The sequence below is a fragment of the Nomia melanderi genome, chromosome 7, assembly GCF_051020985.1.
Source record: "Nomia melanderi isolate GNS246 chromosome 7, iyNomMela1, whole genome shotgun sequence".
In the NCBI taxonomy this organism is placed as follows: Eukaryota; Metazoa; Arthropoda; class Insecta; order Hymenoptera; family Halictidae; genus Nomia; species Nomia melanderi.
The window spans coordinates 3,519,709-3,542,985 of NC_135005.1; the positions used below are offsets into that span (position 1 = coordinate 3,519,709).

Sequence of the window (23,277 nt, forward strand, 5' to 3'; positions counted from 1 at the left end):
TGAAAAACGTTTAACGACAATAAAAAAGTCCCACGTGTCCCAATGGAGAACGCCCAACGGGGTACTTATCGCTTGCAACAACCGTGCATTTTCACCTGGCCGAAAGAGAAGGAAGTCCTTTACCACGTTCGACGTGGGAACAGTACAGTCGTGTTCGGTCGCATTCACTGCCACATGGTGACCTTACATAATTGTTTCGTAACGAGAACGCAATGAGTTCGCCATTTAAACAGCGCTCTATCGGAAACAGGATATTATTCGTATACACCTATACGTATCTAATCTGCGAACGGATATCTATTGATTACAGTTCGCACAGGAAGAACGAAAGTTCCAATTTCCAACAATTTCAAATTGTTTATTTATTTGTTATTTCATCAATTTTGAAATGAAGTTTCTTGCTGAAGGTTGCTGTTATATATAATATTATTTATTTTTTTATAACAAAGACAACTAATATTTGAATTCATTATTAGCGATACTGAATCAGAGTTTTTAAGTTATACTACTATTTAATTATGTATGATGCTAAATATTTTTATCCCAGACCAATTTTCTTATTGCAATTGTTTTCAAGCAATTTAGAAGCTCCTATCGCCTGTGACCATCGTGGCAGTCAATGTGTTAACGATGTTTAACATTGATTTTCTAGCCGATATTCAAACTTCTTTTCTAAACTTTTACTTTGATCGATGTTTTTTATTAAACTACTTCAAACTTCTGGTGAACAACACAATTTACATCTCGTTGCTCATAAATTAGCTCTGACTAATAAATAGTGCATCAAATGAAGCCACATTTTAAACGAAAAGCGGAGAGTGCAGAAGATAAACCTTCTTCGAACAAGGACGAATTCCGTGGACGTGAAGCTTAGCATCGCTTTTAAACGTCGAATTCGACGCCGCTAATTAGCGGCGCGCAAATACGTTCATTAGCAAGTCCAACAACGGGTCTGGACATTTTAGATTCTGTTCCCATCCTCTGTTCCTTCTATCCTATTCCGTTCACCATTCTCGTTTTATGTTCATTTTTCCTCGGTCAGTTTGTCGCCAGGAATCATTCTCGTTCCAACGATGGCATAATTATGCGTAAGGACGCTCTGGTTGTTTTCACAATTAGTTTCAAAAGCGCACCAATTCGGAGCACAAGCTAGAGCGATGTTATTGTCGGAAGTAACGCTGTCTCGGGCAAAATTATTTCGGCTCATGACAACGAATTAACCCCTCCCACTTGACGAACGTATACGGTACGTCTTCACACGCAACTGACATGACGAAATAAAATTTCTTTCACAGTTTTGTAGTTAAAAACTAAAATGTGAGATTTATCGTACAGGATGTTGAAATATTATCATCATATTATTTACCAATAATTTGTTAATAGACTTCTTAATATCCGTGTTATATTGAACAAACGTTTCATAATTCTTCGTATAGAGAATCTAAAAGAAATTGTTACATCATGTTATTTAAGAGGACCTGATAGTAATGACTATGATTAATATTATATATACTGGATAACTGTTAATAGGTTTTGTCTATGATTCATAATTTTATATTAAACTACAGTCTAATAGTTTTCAAATGATAATTAGATTGTGTTACTGAATATAATTAACCGATTCAGAATTGTAATACCTATTGAAATTGAAAGTTTCACTAATAAATCCTTAGGCATTGATTATAATTATTGACCTGAGACGCAGGTCGACCCGATTCGACGTCAAACGCTCGAGAAACGTCAACCGTTCTTTCCTTCATCGCGAGTGCGGGAAAATTTGTTCCGGCTTGCCTCGCGAATCGAGGATAATCAACGTTGCAAAATTGCGGATACCTCGAGACCCGAGCGAGCAATTTTTCCTCCGCTCGCCTTCCTCGCTGAGCTACCGGATCCATTCCACCCCACGAACAAAAGAACACGTGCACACCGTCGATGGGCATTAGAAAGCATTAGCGTCGAGCACCGGGACAGTTACCCGGCCCGGAATAATTAGGCCTCGAACGGTGTCTCGGCGATATCGCTGGACGATCAAGAAACGACGCTACGGCTGTACGTTAGAGTAATGCCGGATCTATGGATTTTCGGGTGTGAGCGGAGAATCGTAGCTGACTTGTATATTGTCACGGTGTAGAAAACACACGAAATTCTCTATAGGTTTTAATACTAAACGTACCGACACTTTCTATATATCTATTCCTACCATAACTAGTCAAATTATTAAACAAGTGAGACCATTAATTTTTCTTCTTGGAAACAGAAACAGAAAGAGACATCAAAATTGAAAAACGGATTAATCGAACAATATAGAAATTGATATAAAGTTAAACGAATGAAGAAGAACGCAGAATTTTGAATCAAATTTTAAAATCGATCATTTGACCGGTCGCAGTACGTTTAGTGTTAAATGAATGTACTTTCAAAGGTGGCAGCAAAAGGAATGAGTTTATTGTTGGACTGTCATTTTTATAGTAGCTAAGTCGCAGTGGAAATGGACATGGGAATGTCCGTCGGGACATGGGAACATTGTTATTACTTGGGTACTGGGAAGGATGCGCGGTGAATCTTTATCTTAGAGGTTTTCAGAAGTCTGCCCGCAGTTTTAAAACCTATGCCGACGAGCGACGCAGTCCCGCTGCGGTGCTGCAGCGATTGTTTTACAGTGTTTCTTAACCCTTTGCGATCGGTGCCGCCACAGTGGCGACATTTAATATTTGTTTTTAAAATCGGTGTCGCCAATATGACGGTATTATCTTTTTTTCTGAGTGCAGTGTTATTTTAGCATCGTGAGCTATTGTAAGCCTTCGAAACTGGTTAACATAAGGCTGAAGACTAATAAGTACTGATGAATTAATAACGTAAATAGAGGATTCAGCATTCAGCTTATAATATCAGTGAAAAAAATTTTGTAAAACTTAAGTCTTCGTTTTGTAAGCAAAAAACTGAAAAATGAGGAATATCTGATTCGCCCCCAGGTGAACTTCTTTAAAAATGGAAAACAGAAAACGTAGCTTGGAAAATTAGCTTTTAAGTGAAATGAACCATTCATGTAGTGCGTATTTTTATGGTACAAATCTTTGCGAAATCATTAGCGAATCTACGTAATTCATTAGGACCGCCAAAAAATTGTTTGTACAGTGACGAGTTCTCTTCAAATATTTCATTCCATGCTAAGTAAAGTAATATGTGATACAAAATACCTTTCCAATGACGATTTTTATATTCATTTTCTGCAACATCGGTTATTAATAACTGATTTTTAATTCCAACATGCTGTATTATTCAGACTTTGCACGGTTTATTTTTATGATTACATATTTCTGAATATGAAATGAATGAAACCGCTTTCCATATTATGAAAAATTTAATTTCGTCCACCATAAAGAAACTGCACGGTCGTTGAAATTAATTTACGTTATTAACGTAATGACAAAATTACAAAGTTTATTGTACTTTCTGTTTTGACAAGTTTTGATCCATTTGACCGTAATTTGGACGCACAATGTTTCGAAAAATATTTGAAATATTTACGCACCATTTAAAACAAGAAAAACTTATATGTGATATTTCATAAATTAGTAGCATAAAAATGATTTGAACAGGGAATATATGTTCAATACCTACATACCTATATTGTAAGAGATAGTATATTTATTTCTATTAAACAATATTTACTTAACACATACCTACTGCCTTATAAAAATATTGTCATACTTTTGGTACTTTGTATGTGGAAAAGTAAATTTCATCACAATAAAGTAAAATTTATCAGAGTGCACATTGCCTCTGTTGCTTGAAGACATTTTGTGAACTTTCAACGTATTAATTTTTTTTAAACCATTTATTCCACAATGTCTACTTATTTTAATATACAAAGATCATCACATAGAAAAGAAAACTGAGAAGATCTTCTTAATTTAGTTTACTGAAACCAGAAACAGCTACAGATTACTTTGTAAAAATCTTTCCATGCATATATTTTAACCATATTGAGTATTTAAAGGTAAATCGAAGTAAAAAAATTTTTTAAAATTATATTTTATCAGATTCTAACTTAGTAATTTCATTCAAAAATGTTCTACAATTTTTTAATGTATCCATTTCTAATGTTACTTATTCAAAGGTATTCATTCTTGTATATACACAGTATTGCATTACGGATGAAATATTAAAGTGACAGTTTTTTAATCCAGTTCATCGAAACCAGATACGTTATCAAAAGCAGAACGTACTACTTTATAAAAATCTCTCTTTTTATACAGTTTAACCATATCGTACATTTAAAGATAAATTCAATTGTTTCAATAAAGTTTTATCAAACTCTAAATTACTAATTCCGTTCAAAAATATTCTACAATCTCTTAATGTATACTATTTTATGATTCTATTTATCCAATTACATTAATTTTTCTACGTATAATAGTGCTGCACAACAGAGAAATAGATCAATAAAACGTTTTTTTTCTAATTCATCTTATGGGAATCAGGAGTATGTTACCAGAAATAGGTACGTATCATACAAACAATTCGTACGTCGCGTCGGAGGGACGCAGACGGGTATAAAAGGGCAAGCGGTTCCCGTCGCTGGGCATTAGAAAGCATTAACGATCACATACACCGCGATCGGCTGTAACGTAGGTGCAATTAAACACCGCAGCCCGCATACATTCCGGATCATGCATGCATGCATACGGTTACAGGTCGATTGTGGAGCAATTACTGATTCGGCATTCGTTGTTTCCACGATCGCGTCGCGCTTGTTCCGCGGCGACGGCGGCGCGCGGGCACAGCCAACAGCTTGGATTTTTACGTCGACCACAAACGGGCAGCACTGAATTTTTCACCGACTGGTATTTGCGTTTTGATATTGAATCGTTGTCCACCGCGGTGGAAAATCAATTTCCATTTGCTTCGCAATATTTTTATGAGGCCATCATGTGTACGCATTCACTGTCCCGGGGGATTTTTTTATATAAACGGCAGACACTGCGTCACATTTTGGTCAGAGTTCGTATAAATCATTTAAAGGTGCGGTTCGCTTTTGTGTTATTCAAAAAACTGCTGATATTTTTTCGTTTTCGCTGGTGGCAATTGAAAACTCAATGTTACTAATGGGTGATTTATTGTTCACTTGTTTAGTCCTATAAGTGTGAACAATTTCAGGAAAGATTTGAATCTGTGGTTGGAAGATACGAATACTACTTTTCAGTGCGACTTAAACAAATTTATTACAGGAATCGCATACTTGTGATAAACATAATTTATAAAAGGAAGTCAAATTCACTTTTCAACTATTGTTATTTAATGGTGCAATGTGTGAAGCGATTTTCATGAAATTTTTTACTTTTCTTTATTAGGTTTTTTTTTACAATTTAAAAATAATGTACTGTGTGTTTAATGGAGTATTTTAATTAGATATCAAAAATTTCAATTTATATAAGGTGACATATAAAAATGTTTATAAAACACATATCTGTAAAATATATCAAATACGTGTAAAAATATGAGAAAATAGAATATAATATACAATGTTCATAGAAGATAAAGTTCATTTTTAATACTAAAATGATAAATACTAGCAGTTTATTCGTAATGACGCTTTGGAACGTTTTCGAATTCACTAGTGAAAATATATCGTTGAAATTTTCTATGTGTGTTTACAGCGACTGTATCGCAATAACAACACTTTCTATGAATTTAAAATAAATCGATCACTGGTAACCATTTCGGCGCTTTCAATATTTTCATACCTCGATTTTGACGTTTCATACAAATAGCACAGTTCAAATATTAAAGGGAAGGTATAGGTTTTCGTTGAAAGCAAACTGGACAATTATGGAATCTTTAAAAATTCCTCATCAACAAAATTGCCTGTGTTGTAATGATTAACCCGTCGTAAACGAAAATACTGTTGACGACATTCACACATGAAGACAATATACATTAAGTGCGTTAAATATTTATTTATATAATCATATATCCTCCATATACCTACGTATCACTTATTTGCTTGTATATTCATATATTAAAAACTCATTTCTTGTTAGATATTTAATTTAGAAGAGTGTCTTAATATTTATTAAAATTTCATTTCAAATTTCTTTTCGAATTAATAAAATCGCGTTTATCAAAAACATCTTAGAGGAACCAGTAAATAGGAAATAAAATACATCACTGGAACTAGATATTATTAATATAAAAAATATTGTAGTGTTTCATGTAACACTAAACGTACCACGCCCGATCAAATGATCGCTACTCCTAAATAAGAAAATGCATTCATAGTTTCTCATTTTCGTTAAAAATGAATAATAATTTTAAATTTTATGTGTTATAAATATTTTGTACATTGTCTCTGTATTATTAACCGTTCGAGTCTCAGAGGTCATTGAAAAAATACTGCCGAAAAGTACCGAACAGCGCAATAGTGCTTGTCTGAACTAATTCCGAAAAGAACCAAGCGATGCGATAGCGCTTTTCTTATTTTGTGTTGACAAATACCAGTCAGCGCAATAGCCCTTGTCTGAATTTATGTTTGCTTGTGCCAAATAACGGATTCACGCTTGTTTCCATGTCGTCAAACTTAAGTTTTTTTCAGTAAAAATTATTAAAAAGGTAACAAGAAAATACAAAATGTATTACTTGTATTATTTACATAAACAAATTTGATTTTATTACATAAAAATATCGCGATGCGAGGTACATGTGTCAGAAAAGTTGAACGCACTATTTCGACAGACTGTGAGCGCAGTTGTCCGTAGCGTATAAATATTGTGTTATTTTCATCAAATCTAAACGGCGCGATCGCGCTGCTTGGAACTCAAACGGTTAAATTAATAATCACCTATATTTCTTTCGCAAAAATATGATCAGTAGCTAAAGTGCCGATACGTTTGGTGTTACTAACGATATTTTAATATTGCATAGCTTTTTCCTTGTATTCAACGATGTCAAAAGATATTTATATAGGATCATTTGAACGAAAGAATTTCCCACAAAAATTCTCACACGGTTGTTAATTCTCAGCTGGAACATCGTACTACAATTATCCGGGAGTGCAAATTGCCCTCCGGATACCCAGAAGCGGACTTTAGAGTTCTAACGTCTTAATGACTTTGGCGCGCACTTGGTGCGTTGTGGCCGATTTAAGCAGCCTCCGACCAGAACAGAATTAACTTTAAGTTAACTGCCCTCTACCGAACTCGCAGCCCGCCTTTTTCTCTTGGATTCAAATGAGTGTATAAAAATAAGCATAGCGCGATCAAATATATCGACGAAATTAATGATATACAGTAAACCACGCCCTACCGAGTTTGATGATCTTGAGAAATGTTTCGAGGCCAATGTCACGTGGAATTTTACGTAAATACAGTATATTATAAATGATCTGAATTAGATTCAAAGATATTCACGAGAGCACCAACTTTTAATTTTAATTAGTATGCTACTTTAAAACTTAAATTAAGAGTTTAGAATTAGGTCTCGCAATACTTTCATAGATGTGAAAATAGATATTACAGGAATAGCTTATTCTAGAGTTATGAAGAATTGAAAATATTATTTACAATTATACATTATAGAGATATGCACATACAATTTTTCAGCCAAATGGATAAACTATTGACGAGGTGATTGAAGTAAATAATATATTTTCAAAATTAAACAGAATATTTTATAATTTTTAATATTTATTAATTTAACAACATTGAGTTAACTTCTAAGTAATCTACATTGCACGAATTACATAGTTTGATGGTTCACTTTAGTCTTTTCAGATATAAATATAAATATAAATATAAATATAGTTGTTTAACTATAAACTCTATAGTTGATTAACCGAAAGAGTTGTGAAAAAGTTAAACCACGATCGAGAAATTCTTTTTACTGTCACTCTGTTGACTTGACATTCTATTGATCGATTACAAAATTCAACCAGTCTATTCAATTCTAGGTTGGCGTGTTTGCCATTGTTAAACATTTACGAAGATCCCGGTCTCGTGTGCAATTGTTGTACACTTTGCTCTATGACAAGCACAATCACCGTCCATTCGTCTAAATCGTCTAAATTTGAATATGGAACTGACCGACCAGTATTTTACAGTCCTTCAATTATCAAAACTCTAACCGTAGTTGATCGTCACTTTGAATCGAATATTTTTGTATTAAATAGAGAATTCGATTTGACGCTTGACAGCCGTCACTTTCAAACGTTTTATTAATTCTGCTGCGTTCGACGTGTCCTTCCAAAATTCAGTATGATGACCGAATTTACTTTGAACTTGGTATATTCTCTGTATTTAAATGTGATTGCGGATTGAACGTGCGAAATGTAAATTTACCGAAATAGGTGCTTAATTGCAATACGATTAAATCAGATTAAAGTTAAAAAAAGTCTATTACATTTTTATGAGCTCTTGATTAAATATTTTCGTATTTAAAGTACCGCATTACTAGTAATAAAACTAATGTTCCTTTAAATGTTTGTTAAACATTTTTTATTAAACAAACATAATTAAAGTCAGTTAAAAAATTAAACTATTAAAAAAAATAATAATTATATGAAAATACAGTTGAACTTAAACATTTTATTATTTCAAATCATTTAAATTTTCATATAAGTTTACATTCTAATAATAAAAATAAACACGTATATACCTATGTATACTGTATATAAAAAGGACTCTTCTATTATTATAATTGTTAGTCATATTTTATTTTTTGTTGTTTTTATAAATATTTTTCACGAATCATCTTAGACATATAACAATTAACAAACTTTCGACTGAATAAATAAGTGTTTATTTAATCCTAGCTTTTATAAATTCAATTTATAAATTTAATAACAACGGAAATACAAGTGTTCACAATCATTCACAATCTAACTACAAATAATTCACAGCTACATAATCATTATTATCTTAAAAAAGATGTCATTTATATTCAATTCCAAACTGCAAACTTAAAACATTTAATAATTTATTACTTCAGCTACAGATAGACTCATTCGCAGATACGAATTTCACAGAAAAATAGCAAATATACTATATATTATATATTATTATTAAATAAATAATAATAACATATAACTAATAACAATAATATTATTTTCATCAATTTCAGCTCTTCCTATTTAGTTCCATACATACGTACATCCACCATCTGTCACACTACTCAGAGTCAAGATCGATTTTACAAATCATGTCACACGTGAAGTAAAATGGAAAACCTAACTCTTAAAGGGTTAGGCGGGCTGGGGTGCAATTTGCATTCGCCGATAATCGCAACACATTTGCTCGTTACCGTGTACCCGATAACGTTAACGAGGTTGTCGCAGGTTCACGCACGTCGTGCTTAAGTAAATTGGCGGGCAAACGTTCGGCAGGCCCCGGCAAACCGGCCAATTCGATTGCGGAGGTCTGGGGGCGCGTGGAATCGATAATCGAGTCGGGGCACGGTCCGAACGTCCCGTTCCTGATTTTTCTACACCTTTTACTCCCATCCGTGCGCCATCCCATGTCGTTCTTCGATGGATCGGATAAGTTTTAACACGGTGACATACACGGGAAACGAATTGAAATGAAGATATCGAGCAACCGTGCGTTACCCAAACAACGTATTCTATTAACACATTGAATGTCATGGGAAGCACCGGTGTCCCTTAACCAAATCAAATTACTATAATTCACTGAATTAAACGATCATTGCTCGAAAACGTTTCTATATTAAATAATATATAAAATAAGTATAAAAATATAAGAAAATAAAATTTGATATAAAATATTCATAGAAAACATTAAGATTTATCTGTGATATTCGTAACAAAATTCATTTAGATTTCAATAAACAATGATCATGTACTTTATCTGTCTATAAAATTAAATACTTCTGTATATTTTGTCCGTTTCTGTGTCATTCTCTGTGTATTAAAATTTTAAAAAATTACATACTTCAGTTACATTTGGAACACTTTGGAGTTATTGAATTTTTTAAAATTTTCGAAAAAAATTAATAATATTTACATTTATCGAATTTAGTTTAAAATTTTCATTGCGATTCTAACACGATATTATATGGAGTACAGGAGGTTAAATAAAACTGCGGATTCATCTGAACGCTTCTCATGTTTGTGTCGACCATGTAACACACTAGAACAGCGCAGGAGCAAGGGGAAGCGTACAATCACCATTGAAAATTTAGAAGCAGATGAAGTATAGTAAAAATTAATTGTATTAGTTTTAATTATTTATTGATTTCCAACGATTTTTTTATTAAAGTTTTAATTGAATTTGCGATACAAAATAAGAGAAACAAAAAATTGAAAACGTTTTTGGTATCGAAATTGAGAGCTTGTTAAATTTAGTTTTAAATTTAAATAATTTATTTAATAAGTGTCAACGTTGGAATTAAATTCATGTTTCAAAGCAAAATTAACATCTTTTTTTATTATGCTTTTAATGATTTTTGAGTCTGTTTCTGACTGAGTTTATTCATTTCAAATGGTTTATTTATTAAATTTATATATTGTAGCTGGATTTTTCAATGTAAACGCAAAAATGATACTGTATGCGTAGGTAGCAGATCCGGCTCGAAGGACCAAAAATATGTATGCGCTAACAGCTCCGATTCGCAAAACCAGAAATTGCTACGCTACGATCGACGGTTCGACGCTTGTTCGCGACTCGAATGTTTTCGCGAATTTACGTAGACCGTACGGGTGATGCCCGCCAAATTAATCTTGGGCACCTGGATCCGTCGGTGGAGCAGTGGTCGCGTGTTCGCGTTACGTTTTGTTGGAATCGAGATTTTCGTACGAGTCTTTCGTGTAATAGACTCGAAGGGAATACGTGAATTGAGTTTTTCGAATGTTGTACGTGAACTCTACTTGCCGAATGCGTGTCGTGGACTATTCGAATGCGTGTGTAGTCGAGAACTATGTTTGTCGAATGCGTGTAGTTGACTGTTCGAATGCGTGTAAAAAACTGTACTTCGTCAGAACTCTTGCACCCACAAGTAAACTTTCTTACCTCTCCTTCGGATGTATGGAAGGGGATGCTGACGGAGTGGGAACAAGAGATCGACGAAGTTTTGGGTAAAAAATACATTTGGCAACAGCGAGAAAATACCGCTACCTTGACGAACGTGCAAGGGTGTACCCCGATGCGAGTACGCACCCTTGTCCGCAGGTAGTCCTCGCTGTTGCGCGTACGTTCGGTTAGTCAGTGACGAAAACCCGTTACGTGGGCCCATGTGCACGTGCCTACCTAAGTACGGGCACGTACCCATGGCCGCGGGTAATCCTCGCCGCTGCGCGAGAATTCGTCTGGTTTATGACAGGGGCAATTTTTGTACGGGACAGAAAATGCGAGACTGACTTGCACAATGGCCGAAGCCGGGCCCCGGATCAACTGTCCCGAACGCTCGATCGTGTTTGCGCCTGTGTCATAAACCAGAACCGTGTATCGACGTGCCGCGGTCCTCGGTATCCTGAAGGGTCCCTTGTTCCGCGACGGAACAGATACTGTTATTGAATTTCTCATTGCTCTGCTATTCGTGTGCATGGAAAGGAATAAATTCGAAAAATTACTTTAACCTTGTACATATAGTATCGAACCCATCTCGTGCTAAATACTTGAAATTAAATGTAATAACTGCGAATATCCGCCAGTTTTTTATAAATCAAAATGAAATATAATTTTTCTGGTTTTAATACGCTGAAACATTTAGAGTAAATATGGGTTAATTTGAGTTATTCTGAAATTAAGTGTCCTTTCCCTCCTAACAAATTAATCACGATGAAGCATCTCCAGTGAGCACAAGCTGCAAAGGGAATCGGAAAGCAAAGGGTTGAAAAGTTGGAATGTGACTAATTAGTAACATTTTATGGATAGTTATATAGGTTCTCTTCAATCTCAAGTGAACAGTATTGCGTTCTGGAACCCGTTGTACAATAAAACAAAAATTCATAATATTAATAAATTATAACGTAATATGAGTAACATCACGAGTTCTAATTCTACTGTCTAACATTTCTGGACATTTTATTGAATTTCTTAAAATTAGATATCTATTATTTGTTCAGATAATATGGTTGTTATAAAACGTTTCAAAATTATAATTAAATTACATTCACTGCTATCCACGCGATGTACTACAATACGAAAATACAGTACGAGATGTTCTATTGGACATGTCGTGATAATCAATCAAGTTCTCGAAAACTCATGCATCTACCTTAACTTTGTTTCGAACTTACTGATTGCAAGTTGAACGTGAACGGTGTAATTAAAGTGGCTGTCAGTTCCCATGCTAACCTTAAAAAGATACAGTTCCGCGATAAAACGTAAATTTCACAACGAAATATTGAATAAAACTTTCAGTGGTGCAATTTATTGACCACCACTTTACATTGTGTGGGCCTCGTAAACACAATGAAAAACTTCATAAAATTTTATTAATCTTTGCGGGGCACACGTTTCTAACTACTTCATAATCAGTAATATGTAAGACTATTCTAACTTGTACTTATCAATTTCTTAACCGTTTGAATTCCACGGGTCTTCGCAAAAATCCGGTTGAAAAGTGCCAAACGACGCGATCATGCTTCTTTCGTTTCAGCTCAGAACTATTTCTTTCATTGTTAATTTCTATCATTACTAACAATGATAGAAATTAATCATTAAAAAGGAAAACAAATTAATAAACTCAATTTAATCCTACGAACCGATATACTTACATTTTCAAGTACTACAACAGAGAAGCACGATCACGCCGCTTGGCACTCAAACGGTTAATACATTTCTTCAAACATTCATGAAATGCTTAGATCTCGTTTTTCTGATAGAACCAAACGAGAACGTAAATTAGGGAGAAATAAGTAAGAAATTAAACGAAGTCTTTAAAAATATCGGTGAAAATAATCCCAAGCACCGCAGTCCAACCATTAAATCTCATGACCTATCGCCTTCTGAAAATTTTCAGAGCTGTAAATTCTTGAAGATCGACTGTCTAAGTAATAAATATGTCGAGATTATTATTCGTTCAAAAAGTGTCATGGAGTTTTCGGAGACCTTATCACGCAGGAGAGTTTTAAGATAGAAGCTGGGAATGGAATCTCGCGACGGTGGAAAAGAATTCGCGATTCGGGATCACGATGACCCAGTTACTCTTCTTTCTCACCCTTTTGTTCGCGGTCGAGGCTCGCATGCCACTGAGCCAACTGGGCACACGTGAACGCCCGTGGTGAATACACACAAACACGTGGCCACCGAGGATAGGAGAGGTTCTATTAGCCGCGTAGGTACCGTACCCACACATTCCTGCGGTTTCAGCAACATAACCGGATTACATCGGTTGCATAGGTGAATTAGCAGGCAAATGTTCGGTAAATTCGTTCGTTGGTCCGATCTCGATTTAAACATAGTATCGGTGTCCGCGTTATGCCTTTACAGAAATATCGAGGGGCTTTATCGTGGCTGGACAGTGGACTTTTATTCAAATATGAATTTTATAATGTTAATTTACTAAAATTGGAATTAGATTATTTGATCCTTCCGTTGAGTGGCTTATGCGGCTTAATTATAAAATAAAAGCCTTATTAAATTACAATAGATCTGTTACTGTACTAACTTGTAAAGTATGGGCGCTGCAGTGGATGCATAAAATACAAAATTAAATATAGCATGTTCGTGGAATAGAATCTTCAATGTCATCTAAAAGAACTTATAAGCATAAATTGAACAACAAACGTTTCAAATTTTAAAGTGGTATTTAGACATTTGTAATTAATATGAAAATTAGATTATATGGAATATATTATTTAGAAAAGAATTAACATATCTTAGAAATAATTATTGATATTTTTTCAATCTCAGTTTCTTTTCATAAGTATCATTGTTTATAATTATTTCAATCATTACGTATTCCTTAAAATTCAAACACATTTTATACTAATTAGATTCTTAACTACACATTAGCAACAATAATTACCCTTTTCTTAATGAAGAAATTAAATTTCTTACTTAGTAATCAATTTTTTCATCTATTATTTATTAACTATTTTATTTCGTAAAATAAAACACAATATAAAGTATCACAGTATAATTCAAAATACACGCAATTAAACAATTTTATTTTCTCAACAATTGTTAAGATAAACCCATCTCGTTAAGTCACAAATAATTTTCAACCCCCCTAAAATCAGAAATAAAGGGAAAACACAAAGCACGTTTGCTAGCAAGAAAGCATTATATATCCGGCAGTATGTGAAATTTCTCATAATTCAAATTATCTGGACCGAACCTATAAGTTTCACCTAATCGCCTTCCGAGATCACCAGTCGTTTGAACAATATTCAACGTGGCAAGATTAGGGTGCGTTCTTCTCCAACAAACCGGAGTCTATCTAAGTCAAAGTCCGTCGACTCTGAACTTGCAGCCAAGTGCCCAAGAGAATTTATGATCAGTAATTTCCATCGGCGTATCAAAATTATCAGACCAACTCCGCCCCCTCCTCATTCGGCGAGTTAATATCGAGCGAACGGTTCTAATTGACTGCATATTAAATCCCTCGCCGGGCGTGGTTATTGCCGTTCACATTCGCCACGAAAATTCTGTTTCCACGGTTCGATTCGTTGCTCCGTCGCTTACGGATCGACCGCTATATTGACAGCCGTTAAACGGTTTGGTGACACGAGGAATTGCCGCTCGTGAGAACTACAATGGCAGCTTCCGGTGATGCGCGACCGTCAAAAGTTTCGTGGGCTCCCTGAACACCCATTAAACTTCACGACGTCAAAAGACCCTGTCGAAAGTAGGTGAACTTTGATCGGGTATACACTCGGATCGGAAACCAAACATTCTTTTATCGCATGATTATATCAATTCTGAAAAGCAGAAAATGCAATAGTCGTTCGTTCGAGAAAGACCTGTATAAATGTAAATATACAAATGTGTAATAACGTATTTGTTTACAATTGTTCGAATTTTATTAGTGGAATAGTAAAATGCTTAAAGTAAAAGTGATTTGATATATTAGAAGTCTTGCAAAAGTTTTTTGTAATGATAGTATTTTGATAAGTTTCTTATGGTAGTATCAATTTGCTATAATTCTTTTAATTAGACTTTCCTTAATTTGGTAATGGTAACAGTAATTAACTTATTTTTCTAGTCTTAGTTTGTATACCTATAGTTTCACTTTCACGAATTAGTAACTTTCTTAATTACTACTTTTAATTGCGATTAGAAAAGTAATTCAAAGAATCGCGCAAAAGATCGTTTATAGAAATATTTCTTCATTAGTTTCTAATTTTATTCGACATGAATTTGTTATAATTTTTATAAAAATGATTACTTCGGTAACACATCGTCATCGAGACGAAGTGAGACCGAAGTGGGACAACTAAACCAGTTGTCACTGTCACACTTTTATGCATTTACTTAACCACTTTTTATATAACTTTCCTCTTTCAGAATTTTTAACATTGCTTTTTATCTTGTCGCTCGACTCACCGTTTTTTCGAATTGTTCCAACCAATTCTTCCGTTCTTCCTTCGTGTTCAGATGCTCCGCTGGCTCATGGAGTGTTATACATTAGATTGTTTCGCACCTGCGCCACCACGAACGTCACTTAAAATTCCACGATGTGTTTTTTACAACTAGAACGCACGTTCTCGCACGATGATCACACTGGAACGGAACAATTTCAGAGCGATTCGAATGGACATGTAGCTCGTGAATGGAACACGCGAGGAAATTCCAATATCTCACGATATAGATGCGAATTATTTCATGCGACCACGGTATTAATAATTTATCTACTGATATCTTGGAATTGCGTATGATTTGATTATTCGTTTTGGTATTTCACAGTTTATACTGACGTTAATAGATTTATACGTTATGTGTCTTATTGCTGGTTAATACCGTACTATTGATGATTTCACGTGCCTGTCGAATTAATACCTATCGAAATACCATAAAATGGAAGCAATTTATAATTATTAAATAATGAAATGGGAGCTAAAAATTCAAGAATTATCGGTATGAATGATCTTTTAATCCAACTTCATAAACTACATATAATGAAATTTGATTCATTTAATACGCTACCACAGAATTCTATTTTTAATTTTGAACAAAAAATTTATTCGAATGAATGATTATTTTCATTTTATTAAATAAATACTAAAAAAGTAAACAAAAAATACCAGTTTTAAGTATTACGAATTTATTTCGTGTTTTTTTCATCAATTTTTAATTTAGAATTAGATCGAAAAAATAGATCGTTTCGAAAACACATAGAGTAGGTCGAATGAACTTGGATTTCCCACAGCTGTGGGTTGTACGATTCGACTAGCATTAACGTTTCAATACCATGAACTGGTAGAACCGGAAATCGAGCGCTTCGGACGAGGATGATTGCTGGTTTAACTGACAGGCAGATGTAGACTACGATGTGAACAAAAAATCGAAGATATTCGGTGTGAAGTGAATTTCCTTCACAGTTACAAAATTTCCGCGAAAAAGCCGCAATGTGCAACAGTTTGAAAAGTGATTGTTTCCGGTTCGACCAGACGGTGTCACTGATTTTTATCGACTGGGGCCTTAAAGGTGAACCGGAGCACTGGCAACACATGGCTGGAAACTGGAAATCAAACGTGGCTTAATACCGGGCACCAAGGTTATTGCGTAACCTTCGTTAATTTATTGGACAAAAGAACAGCGATTCCTGTTACTGCAATTGTGCCGGCAGCAAACCGCGCTTTGGTGCATTGTAATCGCAATATACGATTTTCTTGCGCATTTTCGTGTCGTTTTTTTTTTAATTTTTTAGTGAATGCATACTGTGTTGGTGTATTCATATTAAATACAGATTTTGCGAATATTTTATGTAGCATTAAAAGGTATGTAACATGTTATGATAACGTAGCATTTACTCTTGTGACTGAACTTATTTTAACTGATTATTTATTCCTATAGTCTATAGTGATTTTAGAGTATTAACAATTCTAGTATATGCAATTAAAATTAATTTCAGTGATCGTGTAAAGGAAACACTTTGAAATAAACGTGTACATTTAAAAATCTTTCGATTACCGAGCTGTACACTAATATTCAAATATTTATATTTTTCAACACAATCTTCAAAACAATTCTTTTAAACAAGGAACTTTATTAACTATAATCAATTTATTGATTTGAATCACAACGTTAATTCATAATAACGCTTTTAATACTGCTGTTAACCAAGTATTACCAATGTTCAATAATTTTAAAACTCACCAAAATAAATATTCGCGCAGTCTTTTTACTGTACTCATCACAAACTAATTATACCAGCAAGAAATCTTAACCAAAGTGAATTACCAGCTTATAAAATGAATTTATTTCTCAATAACTTGGAAAAATCAGTGACCCGAATCCTGCTAAAAAACGAACAAAACTTCTTGTTTGTTTCATGGTGCAAGATTGGCAGCGCCAGTTTTCCGTCCGTTAACGGTTTACAGGGAATCACGGTCGATTGATTAGCAATGAAATCTTGCGCAAACGGGCCCTAATGCCTCGACGGATTCTATACACCGATTGATCATCTGTAACCAATCAGATTCCTCGTAACCGGTGCTTGACCAAACAAATTATTTCCCCCCGATTAGAGCAGCCCTGGGCTCCTGCTGCTTCATCCGGCAGGTCCGATGCACCGGTTGAATCGTTCGATGATTAACTTACACGCGATTCGTGAACCGCGCTACGGTTTTCGGTTGCACCATTCTGAACAATATCCTCCACGACCGCGCTGATGTAATGTCATCAAATGTTCCGCGGGCTAGACCAACGCCTCGTTTAACATCGAACGAACCAACTATCGTGCTGTACGCAGAACAGCTGTCATCGATTTACCGTCACCGTTAACCCATTCGACGCCGGGGTCTTTTTTTGAGAATGGTCCTTAAGAGGTAAAACTTTTTTGTGATTTCTGTTGAAAATTTAGAGAAGATTTTAGTTGCCTTATTAAAATACATTTTGAGATCATACCTTAATACTAATGCAAGTTTTCATTTTTACACGGCTTTAAGTTATATTTCATACGTGCGTGATTGGGCTTTTTATAACCACTGCACTGCCTGATTTGTAATTAGTCTCAAATGAGTTAATTCCTTATCGTTAATAATTTACTAGGAAAAAAAGAAGAATTTTAGGATTGTCCGTATTTATGTCTGTAATTATTTCAATGGTTAACTATCATTGGCTAACAATGGTCTTTATTTCAATGCTGTCTTTGTCATTAATAATTTACTAGAAATAAAGAAGTATTCCCAATTCATTTAGATTCATGTTTGTTTAAAAGTATAACGATTCATAACAGAAAAATAACATTCAATTTGAACCCAAAAGTATTGGATGACATTTATTTTTGTTTAACTTGCATTTGAAATTATCCTCAAAAATCTGACTCAATGTTGTATAGCAAGGAGTTCACAATTGATAATAGAAAACTAACATCCAATTTCAATTGAAATAAACAGGACATTATATTTCCTAACCTGCGTTCAATATTTTCATTCATTATACTTTTTCCGTCAATTAGTACGAAAGTTTGGTAAGCTTAAGTTGTACAAGATCGTGAAGAATACTAACGTCGATTTCTATTCTACTTTTCATGCAATTAATTCTATTATATTGTAACATTCTATCTGTATGTTTCGTACGACACTTGGAAACTTTTGATATTTGATTTGATAGTTAAGGATTAACCGAATAGAAAAATAAAATTTTAAACTTTTGTGTAATGTTAGTAGCTACTAACTAATCTTTTTTTTTAAAATACTGAACGTATAAAAGTAAATAGCGAAAAAATTTATAACGATGCGATACAATGAAAAGATAAAATGATAAAAAAATCGAAGTCGAAAGATTTCTTATCATCATGTTTGCTAATACTTCTAGTTAATAAGATTCCATAGCAAGTCAACGTGATCTCAGCTTACAGGAATGCAAGTGTTTACTCCTTGAATTACATTTTCATTACCATGGACTATTCACAACGATTGCATTCTTATGTATGCAAATCACATTGAATATGCTATGTGACATTACTAATAAGAAATATCAGTACAAGCAGTGGAAAATATGTGAACTATTTCTTCACCTTCTGACCTTGCATAACCTCCAAGATCATTGTACCGTACATGATTGCATTTACCTCATTTAAATATAAAAAATGATGTAACTTATTAAACAATTGAAGGCCACTGTCAGTTTTTCAAAAATATTACAATTATACATTAGCTAGAAAAAATAATTAGACATTTTCTACTTCCATTTTTTCACACATTTATAATTTATAAGAACAAAAACTTTGGTCAGTAACTGTATTTACATATTGCATAACATTTTTAAATATACTCATTAAAAATCAAATGTGTATGCAGAAGTCCTTCAATCATGAAATCAAGTAAACCCACTTCTAATTGCAGTTTCAGGTAAAAAATCCTATTCTAATAGAACTTTTTGCATAATTATGCATTTATAAGCTCTGAAAACGTACAAATCGTAATCAAGTAAACCTAACTTCAAATAATTTTCATATTACACAATCAAGGAAAAAATACTTTTCTTCCAGATATCTTTTCAAATTACTTCCTAAGATCCAGTCCAACAATCTTCATCAAGGAAGACATTTAGAATTACAACTTTAAATTCCAAAAAACAATTCTCATTTCATTTGCCCATACAAAATTTCCCTAAACGAAAACATAAAACAAATCAAAATCCTAATTCCAATACAAAATTTTATTCGCGAATCATTCGCATTGTTCCATTCACGTTACGTTCCATTCACCGAACAATTGTTTTAGAATCACACTGCGCACAAAGACCAATACAAAAAGCATTATCCCCAGCCGACGAATCTTTGCGTTATAAGATCGACAAACACGTTCGCAACACTAGACACACGTAAATACGCGAGTATAAATGGCTGAAATCGAATCGGGATACGTGAAGAACGCGGACGAGTAGAACCTTTCCAGGTACGTGTTCATTTGAGAGTAAAATTATCGTTGAGCTGCTCTCGAGAACGTTTCCCGTAAACGAATTCTACCTTGAGAGTGACAATGAGTTTCTCGATACTTTCGGATAGGTATGCCAGGAATTGAAAACAGTTACCATATCGGTTGTGGTTCGTGAAACAGTTACGTGAACTGAGAAAATATTCATAACTATTATCCGTATCGATTCTAACCCATATAGACTTTAGTTTTGATTGTTCAGAGTGAACAGTATATCGGTTTCATAACTGCTAATTTTCTGTTCTGCATCTATTCTGTGTTTTAAAACAGATTTTTCGATTCCTCATTCTAAGAAACGATACAGAACGGAAAATAATGTCATGAATGAAAATAATAGTTGTAGTACACCGAATCGTTACACAATCGAAAAATTACAGTGAGTAATCGGGTCACAATAACGTTATACATTAATAATTAATGCTATGAGTATATAATAATAAAATAATTAATGATAATATAGTATTACAATATTGTTCCGTAAGAACGAAAACCAATACGTGTCAATATCCAAATGTACATCCAGGACTATGAACATTCGTCAATTCTCATAACTGTTTCAATCAGAATCAATAACATAACGTTTCGACTAAATCATTCTCGAAACCCTTTCAATCCCTAAGTCCCTCTCAACGCAGTATCCACTGGCAAAAAATACTCTCGGTGACAACTCACACTATTCTTCCTCTCAAACAGACATGTACCTAAACTGAAGCCCGAGAAGTCGCGCGCTACCGGAAGACGCACGCCGGCTGGTGAACAGCGACGTATTCCTCTACCTTTCGGAGACTCTTCTCTGCGTCATCGACACCGGGTTTCCGTACTGCGACCCGACAGCATGTTTCGAGAGCGCACGTGACACTATAGGCAGCACGCGAACGAACCGGCAGCGATCGTTTCCTGAAGAGTTTGCTAGGCTCCAGATGGAGGTCTACCGAGACACTGACGACCACTCTCGCTACGAGGACATTCCCCGATTCTCAGGTGAACCGGCCGGCGAGAAACACAGAGAGAGTGAAAGAGACAGACAGAAAGAGAGAGTGATAGTTTGTGAGGAGAAGAGAGAGAGAGAGATAGAGGGAGAAAGAGAGAAAAGAAAGGATTGCCGTTCCCGATCTCCACCTTCTCCTCTTTCTTGGTCGCGGCTTGCTCGCTGCCTTCTCTTTTTCTCGCGTTCGTCGATCGGTGGAGACCGATCGCGCCAACTTTTCACGATTTTCTCCTTTCTCCCTTCCTCCAACGACGTTTTATTGGCAATGGGAGAGGGAGAGAGTGAGAGGTTCCGTGAATGATTCCCGCGGAGGCTTGGCGATCCGCTTTGGTACATGCGTACGCAGATACTTACACGACTGTGCGTAAGTATTCAAATATTTGATGTGATCTTATTGCGAGAGAATTTACATATGCACAATATATTTGGATGACAATAAATTAACATTAAACGTACCGCAACCGGTTAAATGACCGGTTTTAAAATTTTATTTAAAATTTTGGATTTTCTTTCGTGCTTTTAACTTTCTGTCAATTTTTATATTGTCCGGTTAATCATTTTATCAGCCTTTTTTTTCCTTTTGTTTAAGTTTCTAGTCAAAAATTTCTCGTCTAATTTGTTTACCTTCGTTTTATAAATAATTATTTAACTCGTTAGTGTGGAAATAGTTATATATAAAGTGTTGGTACGTTTAGCGTTAATATATGACACGCATTAATGTGTTAACGTCTTTTTGTATGGAATTCTTGTAATCGAATGATAAATAAAAAATATGGTATTAAATAGTTTTCGACTTCTAACATATCGTATAGGAAAAGTAACAGTACATTTATTAAAATCTTTATCCCTTTATTACGGTGTAATATTATTACGTGTAATTAGTGGGTTGACTGAATAGTCTTATTGTTTTACTTTTTAATGTAGGATTTATGTTATAATGTACTGATAAATACTGTAAATATGTAAGTTGAGAGATAATAGAATGTTGTCGAATAAAATATGCAACGCACGGTTCAGTGAAGTTTAATTTAATGTAATTACTTCTTTCATAACTCTATCTGATAAACCTGCTTTATCGTCCATAATAATTTATTACAACAATAAAAGAATTTCATGCTTATTCTATGTCTAAATTTACTCCAAAGATGAACGATTAATGATAGAAAAGTAATATGTAATTTATGTTGAGAAAAAGTAAATAACACATTTGTCGAGTTCAGACTATAGTTTTCATCACGAGACTAGCACGATATTATAGAATAAGAGGTTAAACTTCATCAAAAAATGCGGTGAGAATTTTTGTTTTTCTATGTTTATGAAAAAACAAATTTTATCAAACTGATGTAAAAAAATAATGGTTAAGTGGAAGATAATGTTTCATGAATTTTAATACATTAAAAATAAAGTAATGGCATTCTCAAATTGTTACAAACATTTCTCTGATTTATATCACATCACTCATATTTCTCATAAACGTATAAAATCCGTTGATTATACGACGCAATTAATATGACCATCAAAATTATGTTAGTGCGTTATATTTAAACAGTGATTTTATTTTCACGTACATGTGTCTAACAACACAACGGTATTCAAATACTTACGCACGGTAGTGTAAATGAAGCATCTACTGTGCGTGTATGTATGGGATGGATGAAAGTGCGATTGAAAAATGAGTATTGATGCGATTTGGCGAAAGTTTTGATGATACAGCGGAGGAAACGATCATGTGAACTATGGTTGGGTGATGGTGCGGTCAGATAATAGATGGGTGGCGTTTTGATGCATGGATGAGTTTATGATAGTATATTGAGAAATAATTGACATGTGTGGGGTCTGTTTTGACATTCATTTCCGGAAAAATTGCAAATTTGTGATCATTTATATTATTGTGAGCTGTTATTCGTTGTTTCTGAAAGAGATATAGCTGGAAAATGACATTCAGTTCCAATTATTAAAAGAGTGTTCATATTTTTATCATAATATAAATAATATTTATTATTATATCTGTTATAAAATAGTGGACCAATAAATTAGTATATATACCTATTTGTATTATTAATATTTTAAATATTACTATTGATACCTACCCCTAATGGTAAACATAAGTCATGTACACACGAATAAATAAAATAATACTTATAAGTCAGTTTATTTTTTAAAAATGGGAACAATAATTAGAGAAAGAGAAGAAATAATAGTAATTGTGTATACTTCTTTTCATTCA

At 34.1% G+C, this 23,277-nt stretch overlaps 1 protein-coding gene across 1 annotated transcript in view; it reads right to left on the reverse strand.

The window, feature by feature from the left end:
• LOC116424200 (uncharacterized) overlaps window positions 1–16,577 on the reverse strand; it is a 208,468-nt gene extending 191,891 nt beyond the window's left edge. The window contains exons 1-2 of the mRNA XM_076369118.1: window positions 16,368–16,577; window positions 15,504–15,680 (exon numbers count right to left, since the gene is read on the reverse strand). The gene's annotated coding sequence lies outside the window, so the exon portion shown is untranslated. The remainder of the gene's footprint in view (window positions 1–15,503; window positions 15,681–16,367) is intronic.
• Window positions 16,578–23,277: the final 6,700 nt, after the last annotated feature.